This window comes from Malus domestica, chromosome 13, assembly GCF_042453785.1.
Source record: "Malus domestica chromosome 13, GDT2T_hap1".
Lineage (NCBI taxonomy): Eukaryota > Viridiplantae > Streptophyta > Magnoliopsida > Rosales > Rosaceae > Malus > Malus domestica.
The window spans coordinates 21,915,588-21,925,101 of NC_091673.1; the positions used below are offsets into that span (position 1 = coordinate 21,915,588).

The 9,514-nt window shown below is 33.9% G+C and overlaps 1 long non-coding RNA gene across 4 annotated transcripts; it reads left to right on the top strand.

The window, feature by feature from the left end:
- Positions 1 to 306: 306 nt before the first annotated feature.
- On the top strand, positions 307 to 9,054 carry LOC103419150 (uncharacterized). 4 transcript variants are annotated; one of them, XR_011574959.1, is made up of 13 exons: positions 307 to 676; positions 999 to 1,192; positions 2,032 to 2,096; positions 3,332 to 3,437; positions 3,545 to 3,634; positions 3,780 to 3,911; positions 3,985 to 4,129; positions 4,259 to 4,381; positions 4,627 to 4,676; positions 5,597 to 7,088; positions 7,174 to 7,284; positions 7,639 to 7,689; positions 8,713 to 9,054. It is a non-coding gene; the product is annotated as an uncharacterized lncRNA (long non-coding RNA). The 4 variants fall into 4 exon arrangements; XR_011574960.1 differs by lacking the exon at positions 3,332 to 3,437 and having other exon boundaries at positions 308 to 676; XR_011574958.1 differs by lacking the exons at positions 3,332 to 3,437; positions 3,545 to 3,634 and having other exon boundaries at positions 309 to 676; positions 7,185 to 7,284.
- Positions 9,055 to 9,514: the final 460 nt, after the last annotated feature.

The window sequence follows — 9,514 nt, forward strand, 5'->3', positions numbered from 1 at the left end:
AGATAAATTAACTTTTGTAGTTGATCAGTCTTTCTCTTTTCTAATATTTTGCTCAAACGTTTTGACTAACGTTATCACATGTTAAGTTTCATTTTTAAATCAATGAGAGTGACAACTTTCGGATCTCTTCTAACGTAGAGAGGAAGTACCAGTGCAACAATAATTAATTGGCGATCGAATTACTCATTTAAATTCATACAACATATGAAATCTCTATATACTAAAACCCAACCACGTGGTACTGTGGATGACCAGTGGGCGGACAGTTTTGCCCCTCGGTTTTTCCTCTGTTTGCCTTGCTGTTTCCTCCTCTGTACAGTCAAATGGCTATTTTGCCCATTCGGTCCACGCGTCGATCATCGATCGACCCTCCATTTCAACCGTACCTTCTCGATTTTTCTCTTGGTTTCCGCTACTCTCTCATATCTTTCTTCTGTTGTTCTCGAACCTGCCCTCTCTTCCACCGTTCTCGAACTCGCATTCTCTTGCTGTCACTTTTTGGTGTCTCACGGATTCCGGTTGGCTGCGCACCTGTCAGACCATAGAAACCATTGTCGATCAAGCCTCTATTTCGACTGCATCCTCTTAATTTTTGTCATGCTCTCGCTAATGGGCTCAATTTTTTCTGACTTCGTTTTGCTCCTCGCGTTGGTGTTTAGAAGATCCAGTTCTCAAGGTTCAGAATGAAAAAAACCCCTTTACAAATGGATTTCCTTGCTTTCATTGATTATTTTTGTGTTTATGCATGTTGCTTTTTTTTTAATTTTTTTATTGTTTTATTAATTTTGGTTATGTGATTTGTGATTTTTGTTCTTCGTTTTACTTGGATTTTGAGGTTTCCTTTCTGTTGTTTTTAGGTTTCTTTCCCTTTGCTGAAATTAGAATTGGCTAAATTTTGTTGATTTCTTTTTGTCTTTGTAGGAAATTTTAGCGTTGTTTTTTTGGCTGTTATATGATTGGGTGACAAATTGTGCTTTTCCAATTTTTTGGTTTTGCAGCATTTAACAAATAGGTAACTAGCTTTGAGATATAAGGAGAGAAACTAAGGCATACGAAGCATCTAGAAACGGAGGTGTCCTGGCTTGAAACCCAGAAACAGAAGCAATTGTGGTCGCATCACCCTTGAGACTGTGGGTGCCATCTGTGCACGCATCAAAACCAGAGGAATATTGAAAACGGGTATCCGTCTGAGGTAGTGGTCAATATTTCCCAATTACTCTTCTTTGCTGTTTTGGGTTGACACTATCAATATGATTTGCTTTTAAATGTTTTTTTTTTTTCTATGAATTTAGTTTCGAATTTTGTGTTTGCATAGATATTTTGGAAAATATTTGCATTTGTAGATGTTGGGAAATCACAAGTGTTTTAGGTACTGAATTTTGTCAACTGTCTTTTAATTCGGATTCATGCTTTGTAGAATTAATAAGTAGTAAAAGTGATTGATAAGCATTGAACCCAGCAAAAAACTTTGCTTTTGAACAAAATTGTGATAGCCCATAAAAATACCTATTCGGAATAAATAGCTGTTTCATTAGGATATTTATACCTTCTTTGTTGTGTCATGCTATATTAAGTGTATTTCGTCAAAAATATGTTTTAATAAGCTTTGATTCCTAAAAACTTTTATATTAAAATAACATGAGTATGTATGAGGGATCCTATGGTTAAGTTTGTGAATATTTACAGTGATGCTTTGTCATCCATTTTATCTGTATAAAAGTGTGATCTCTTCAGTCAGATCCAAACATATTAAAAAGGAAAGAACAAAGATGCATTCATACAACCATCTTATTCTACCGTTGTAGCATAAACTTGCACATATTATATAGTTTGAACAGTGATAATGATGGAATTATTAGTATTTTTTAATAGTATATCTCCCAAAAATGGAGGTAAGGCTAGCCGACATTCACCTCTCCCAGACCCTGCGTAAAGCGGGAGCCTTGTGCACTGGGTATGACCTTTATAGGAATTTGTACTCAGCATATCATTTTCTGCAAGACTGAAGATTAGTTTGTAATGGATATACAGATCTTTGAGAGGACACAAGCGATTTGGCTGATTGCATAGGATTCGTGCATGTAAAAACTGCGAAGGTATAATTTCTGTTCATATTACCTTGAATTAACGAAAAATGGAACTTATGTTCGTTAATTCGAGAAGATATGAACTGTTTGTCGTTGATTCAAGAGGACATCAGTTTCTTCCCTACTAATGGTTGCCCTATTTCTTTTACCTTTGTGTCTGTCTTTTTTGTTAACAAATCATTTGACGTCCCATTTTTTACCACACTTATATATTATAGTAAAATGAAGTTTAAAAATTATAAGTTTTTTCAGGATGTGCAAAAACTATGAAAAATGTAAAATCATCAAAAAAGATTGTATTGAAATTCTTGGTGGAAGAAATTGTCTTTTGCTGTGTATATCACCAGTCTTTATGTTTTTAGCTATTTTGATAATGCTTCAGTTATGATTTTTAGCTTTAATAGGGTTTTTGTGCACTGAGTTGGATAAATGGTTGATGGGTTTGATTCCATATTTATTGGAAAATGAAAAACAGGGACAGAGGAGGAAAAGAATGCCTTTAGCAAAACTGGATGGGTGTTAGATTAGATTTGTTTGTCATTTTTGGAGGAAAACAAAGGAGTGATTAGAATTTAGGAAATTTTGTTGTTAGGTTAAAATTACTAATGGAAGAGAATCTTTTATTCAGCTAAATGATTGAAGAACTTAAAAGCAGAGTTATTTTTCTGCCTTTTGTAACGATCAGAAGAGGTGGGGAAACATTGATTTTAATTGTAATTTTCCAGTTTTTGTGCTGTTAGTGGTTCAACCGTTGTGTTTTGTATGTGGATTGCTAGCATGCAAACATTTGTACACCCATGTAATTTTCTGAGTTATTTTCTGCTTTGTAGTGTATGTGTTCTGTTTGTGGTCAGTTTGGTGAAATTGGTTATGGTTTTTACACAGGTGGTTGGTCCTAAGGCAATTATTTTGGTCCTAAGAGAATTATTCATGTTAAGCAAAGATAATTAGTTGGGATATAAAATCTGTGTTCTATTTGTTTTCACCTGATGTTTTCGATAATACTAACATTTAAAAGATATTTATGTTGTACGAAGCTCATTTTAGACAAAATAGTTAGATTTGTTAAAGCTGATCCAAATTTTGTGGGCATGAAGCCTTTCACGCCTATTAATTCTTTAGTTTAATGACTGTTTGCATCCTTAAAACTATTTTTTATGTGTGGTTATCTTTTTCAGCAAATAATTAAATTCATATAAATTATGTTACCTTCCGCCTTATCAGTTTTGTTATGTTTGGTTCAGCTTCAATATAAAATGTGTTTGGCTGAGAGACTGTTGGCTAAACAGAAAAATTTTCATGGGTTTTATGAGGTGTTTAAATTTGAGATGACGGTGTGTTTCCTTTCAGGTCAGCTCATGGTTTTCAATTGTATATGCTTTCTGGAAAGATTTTAAACTTTTTTTGCAGTTTTTGGTGATAAATTTGATAAAGTGTGTTTCCTTGACTGAATGAAGTTTTGTTCTAGGCTGAGATTACAAGTGGAAAACAAATGGCTTTCGACCATTTAGGGTTTTATGAACTGACCTAAGGAGTAAAGCTAAATAGTTAAGTTCTCCTGCAATTTTTGTTTCTGGGTTCCTTCAAATTTATTAGTATTTTTGTATGAAATCTGCTCTTTTCGGTCCGCGGGCATTGTTGTTCCATGTTAAGCACCAAAGGAACGCAACTGAATTGTCTTCCATTTTAAAGGTATTATCAAAGATGTCCCATCCTTGAGCTTGGTTATCAAAGATGTCCCCTCCGGTTCATGAATCCCCATATGGAAGAGGACTTGGGCTGATGCCCCATCCAGCATTAGCGAGGACCTCCTCATAACCTCAGGTACATTCTATCTGCTTTAAATTTGTGATTTCAGTTTAAACCCTAACTACTGCTTTTTCTGGCAAATTTACAGAGAATAGGCAAGCTCAATTTGGCCCAGATTCTGTCAAATTAGGCGGTAATTAGCGATTCGCTCCTAACCCTCCCTCCCGTATGTTATAGCAGTTTCAGATCGAAGCTCCATCCTCCTTGCTTCATTTGTAATACACACTGAGAAGGTATTGCAATCTCTTCTCTCTTTATCTATTTATATTGTTTATTCAAATGGTTTGGTGCTATGATTCCTCTGTTTGTGTATCATGGTATAGATTCTTGATTTATGGTAATTCATTTCTTTTGCTGTAAAGGGCAGCAAATGCTTTTAAACTTCTGCCAGATTCTGTCTGATGGGTGATGAGTCCATCAGGATCGGTCGTAACTTTCCCCAATGGAATGGGCTTACCAGTTATATTCGACTCAAAGCCTCGCAGGTGAGAGCATTTGAAAATTCTATATACTTATTTCTATAATTATATGTATTTTTTTTCCCAAATCTAGATACAGCTTCTTTTGCTGTCACACGTGATGCAGCTCTTAGGTCTTCACTATTGTCATTCCATATAATTAAATAACGTTAAACACTCCTACCTGTTAATTTTCTTATTTTTTTCAATTATTCTAGAAAAAATTTGAGACCAAAATTGTTCGCTTTTTTATACAACCTCATTACTTGCAGAATCTGGTTTGGTCAACCTTTAATGCCTTATTGTCGGAATAAGTTAAAAGGTAAGGGTCACCAAATCATACTATTTTCATTGCTATTTATTTCCTTGCTGAACATGATGAAACAAATTCTCTTCATTTGCAGTCTTGCATTTAAATTTGCATGTCAGTTTATGGTAAATAATATACAATTTTCATTGTCTTCGATTCTACTGAGTTGCAGTTTTATCATCTATTTATAAAACCCATTTAGACTCGCAATTTTTTTGTATGGTAAACCTTAAACTGAAGCATTATGTATATCCAAAATTGAACAAGAAACCTTTAAGTTAAATTAGATGGACACGCAATACTAGGGGTGATGTTACCAGCATTGTAACCATATCAGTAGTTGATTTTATAAATAAAGTGAAATACAAGACTAAGGGCTGGTTTGGTATTGCTGTGCTTTGAAAAAAAACTGCTGTGAGAATAAGCGGCTGTGAAATAAAGCAGCAGAGCGTTTGGTAAACTTTTTTGTAAAAGTGCTTTTGGAAAAAAAGCAGTCTGATAGTGGGTCTTTTCATTAAAGGAGCACTGTAGCTCCATGTGCTTTGAAAAAAAGTCAGTTTTCCAAAGCTGCAAATAGCAGCTTCAGCTTTTTCCTTTGATTTCAGCTTATTCTCATAGCAGCTTCCAAAATAAGTTTTTTTTTTCAGTTTACCAAACACCTAAAACCCTCACAGCTTTTTTTCATAGGTGCTTTTTTTTTTAAGCACCTCACTCCCAAACTAGGTCTAACCCAACAGGTATCATAACATAATGTAAAACTAATTTTTTCTTTCTCTCGGTACTCAGGATATCATTCCTCACTTGGCCAAAAACAATAGATTATCCCTCATGATGTGCTTTCCATGTTTGAATATTTTGTTCATTCAATTTCAAGTGTTTTCTTTTTGTGTATAAGAATATCTTAGTAACTCATTGTTTTTTCTTTCTTCTAGGTGGTACAATAGTTCTATCCAATGATGGTCGCTATTTAACTAATTTTTTCTTTCGCTCGGTACTCAGGATATCATTCCTCACTTGGCCAAAAACAATAGATTATCCCTCATGATGTGCTTTCCATGTTTGAATATTTTGTTCATTCAATTTCAAGTGTTTTCTTTTTGTGTATAAGAATATCTTAGTAACTCATTGTTTTTTCTTTCTTCTAGGTGGTACAATAGTTCTATCCAATGATGGTCGCTATTTTTTAAAGGATGATGTGGAATTTCAAGATTGAAAACCGCTGGCTTTCAATCTTTTTAAACAAGTTACCTTTGTAAGGTATCAAAACTATAATTTTTCTATAGCAAATAAAATTATTTCCTCCACTATGGTAATTTTGTTTAGATTAATTAATGTTACACTAATGCTAACTCAAGTTTATACACTGCTAGTAAATCAATTTGTAATCCTGCAGCAACGCACGGGCATTACTAGCTAGTATATATACTAAAACCCAAACGGGTGAAACACTGTTCATGAACAGTGAAGGTAACAGTGTCATTCCGAATCTACCCTCCCAGGTTTACTCTAATCTCAGTTTTGCCCATGATTGCCACATGTTGATCATCCTTTCCCTTTTCAGGTTACGTGTCTATGATCCTCGAGTTATGGCACAAAGAAACATAAAATAATTAATTATAAAACTGACAAGAATTTATTTTAAAAATATGACTTCACCCAGGCCACATGGTTTGTGGCGCTCAACACAATAAAAAATTCTAAAAATATTGAATGCATGGACAAAATAATTATTAAAAATTGTGAGAAACCCACCTGTTCCCATTCCATGCCAAGTCTCCTGCAGTAGCTCGCATGGAACACTGTTTGTGGCACACAAGGGGATAAAATATTATAAAAAAAATTTGAATGCAATGTCTCCTGCAGAGTGTAGACACAAAGAAAGATAAAATGATGATGACAACAAATATTGAAAAAAAAATCTGCATGCAAAGTCTCTTGCAGAGTGTGGGCACAAAGAAAGATAAAATGATGATAACAAAATTGACAACAAATATTTTAAAAAATTAGTTAATCCAAGTTTGTGGCACATGACACAATAAAAAATTATAAAATTTTTTGAATGCATGAAAAACAAAGCTTAAAAGTTGTGAGAAGCCCTGCTGTCTTCTGCCTTGCCTAAGTTGCCTTTGGTTATTTTATTTTTTTGTTTTGCTCTGCTTTCTGTCTTCCACGTGTTGATCATTCGGGAACTTTCTGCCGAGAGGATTTCTCTCTTTTTGTTTCATTTTTATCTCTTTCTTTCCTCAAATTTTCCTTTGCTTTTTCTGCTTCTTTAGAGTTTGTTTGGGTTCTCTGTTTTGAGACAAGTTTTGCATCTCTGTAAATCGTTTCTCCCCAATTGTCATCGGCTTTCCGACCAATTTTTGGTGCAGTCTGGGTGCGATCTTTGTTCAGATCATCGTATTTTTTTTATATTTAACTCAGGTAAGTTCAGCAACCCTTATATGAGAGTTGTTATTTCGAATTTGCATTGATTTGAACGAAACCCTAACAGTTTGATTTTATGCAGAGTTATGGCAGTTTGTTGAGGCTTTGTCGGCTAAGAGTGGATTTTGCGTTTGGTTTACTCCGCTGATAAATCTGAGATTTAACAGGAGTTCGAAGGCTACTGTTGGTTTGGGTATGTATTCCCTGCTTTCATTCCTTCCTAATTGTATATGGATTTCCTATTTAAATAAAGCAGGGAACTAATTGATTAATGCATGTTTTAATTCCATTATTCCTAATGTTTTAACAGCTTTGTTTATTGTTGAGTTTTCTTGGTGAATCGACTTTTCTTTCATCGATAGCAGTGGTGTTTTGTACGTGAGGACACATGCTTATTATCTGTGGTGTTCTAATTTGTTTAGTCAGCAATAGAATAATCAAATGACATTGATCTCAAGCTATGATTGAAAAACATGTACAATGCTATTTATCTATAATTTTCTGATTAGTGCTAAACATAGTCACTATCTTCTTTTTGTATATGCAGGATGAAAAAGAGATTCTTTGCAAGCATCACACAAAGGCCATCATTTTTTCCGTATGAAAACCACATGTTAATTCAGTTTTAATTGGCTTTTCATTTAGGGTAAACTGTCGGTTTACCCCCTGAACTTTCACCTCACTTTCGATTTCCCTCATGAACTTACTCAAACTAATTTTTTTAGCCAATTTGCCCCCTACCGTTAGTTTTTCATATATTCCATCCATATTTCCGTTAAGTGAGACCATGTGCATAACATGTGACGATAGTTAAGTCATTTCAATTTAAAAATGATTAAAAACTGAAAATAAATAATAATAATAATTTTCCCTCTATTTTTTCCCGCTAATTCCTATCCTCAATTTTAATTTTCCCTCTCATTCCTATGCATGAGAAATAACATATGGTGTTATTGTCTTCATAAGTAGCTAAGTTAATCTTTTTTTTTGAAGCATGTACTACCATTTTTATTTTCTCTAACAAATTAATAATTTGACAAATGCTTATGGTGTTATTGTCTCCAAAGCAGTGCATTAATATAAGAAACATGTCCATAAAAAAGACTAGGGTTTCTTATATTAATGCACTGCTTTGGAGACAATAGCACCATTAGCATTTGTCAAATTATTAATTTGTTAGAGAAAATAAAAATGGTAGATAATAACACCATATGTCATTTCTCATGCATAGGAATGAGAGGGAAAAATAAAATCGAGGATAGGAATTAGCGCGAAAAAATACAGGGAAAGTTTTGCTTTTTTTATTATTTTTAGTTTTTTAATCATTTTTAAGAGTGAAATAACTTAACTACCCTCACATGTTGTGCACATGATCTCACTTAACGGAAATATGGATGGAATATATGAAAAACTAACGGTAGGGGGCAAATTAGCTAAAAAAATTAGTTTGAGTCCTTAATTTTCCAATGGAAAAGTTCAGGGGAGAAATCGAAAGTGAGGTGAAAGTTCAGGGGTAAACCGACAGTTTACTCTTTCATTTATTTAAAATAAAACATCTCAAATAATTATCCATTTCTGCATTCCTATCTAAATATGTTCTGTTCTATTCCTCTTTGTTCAGGTTGCCTTATCAATGACAACAAGGGCTGAAGACACCTTTCACTACTCCGATCAAGAATGTTTATGTATATTAAATCATGTTTAAAAACCTGTACATATCTTTTTTTGCCCAAAACTCAACAATATTTTTTGCATCCCCATACAACAGCATCTCCTCATTTTTTGTATGCAAAAGCTGGAACACAAAGTATATTAGATGGGGTTATTAGAAGAAATTCAGTTATTCTTATGTTTTTTGTATCTTTGTACCAGGAATTTCTATGTTTTGTAACTGAATGTAATCCTCCTTTTCCAGTTGACGCTTTTCCAAATTCCCGCGGCAACGCGCGGATATTACGCTCTAGTGAAATTCTAGACCTGGTTGTGGTGAAATTAGTTATTTGAATTTTAAGCCCTTGTTTATTACTGTGTTGGAAATAAAATTTATTATGTGGTTGTATATATAGGTTATTGGTGCAAAGATGAGAGCGTTACCTTTGTGAGAGCAGTGGCTTATGTATATATACTAAGCATATCGATTGTCCTATTACAATCCAATAAGGAATATGAGTTCTATACATGTGCAAATACAGGAGTTCTCAATATCCTACCCACAATAGGATTACTCCAGCCAACATGACTAAGACTTCTTTTATGATAATGTTAATTATCCCAAAACATGTAAGAATCATACTCATACTCTAACATTCTCCCACTTGAGTATGATTCATCACAACAGATAATTATCTCAAATATATCAAAAAGGTGATCACACAAGTCTTTTATCATTACACTAGTGCACAGATACATCCAGCTTACACAAA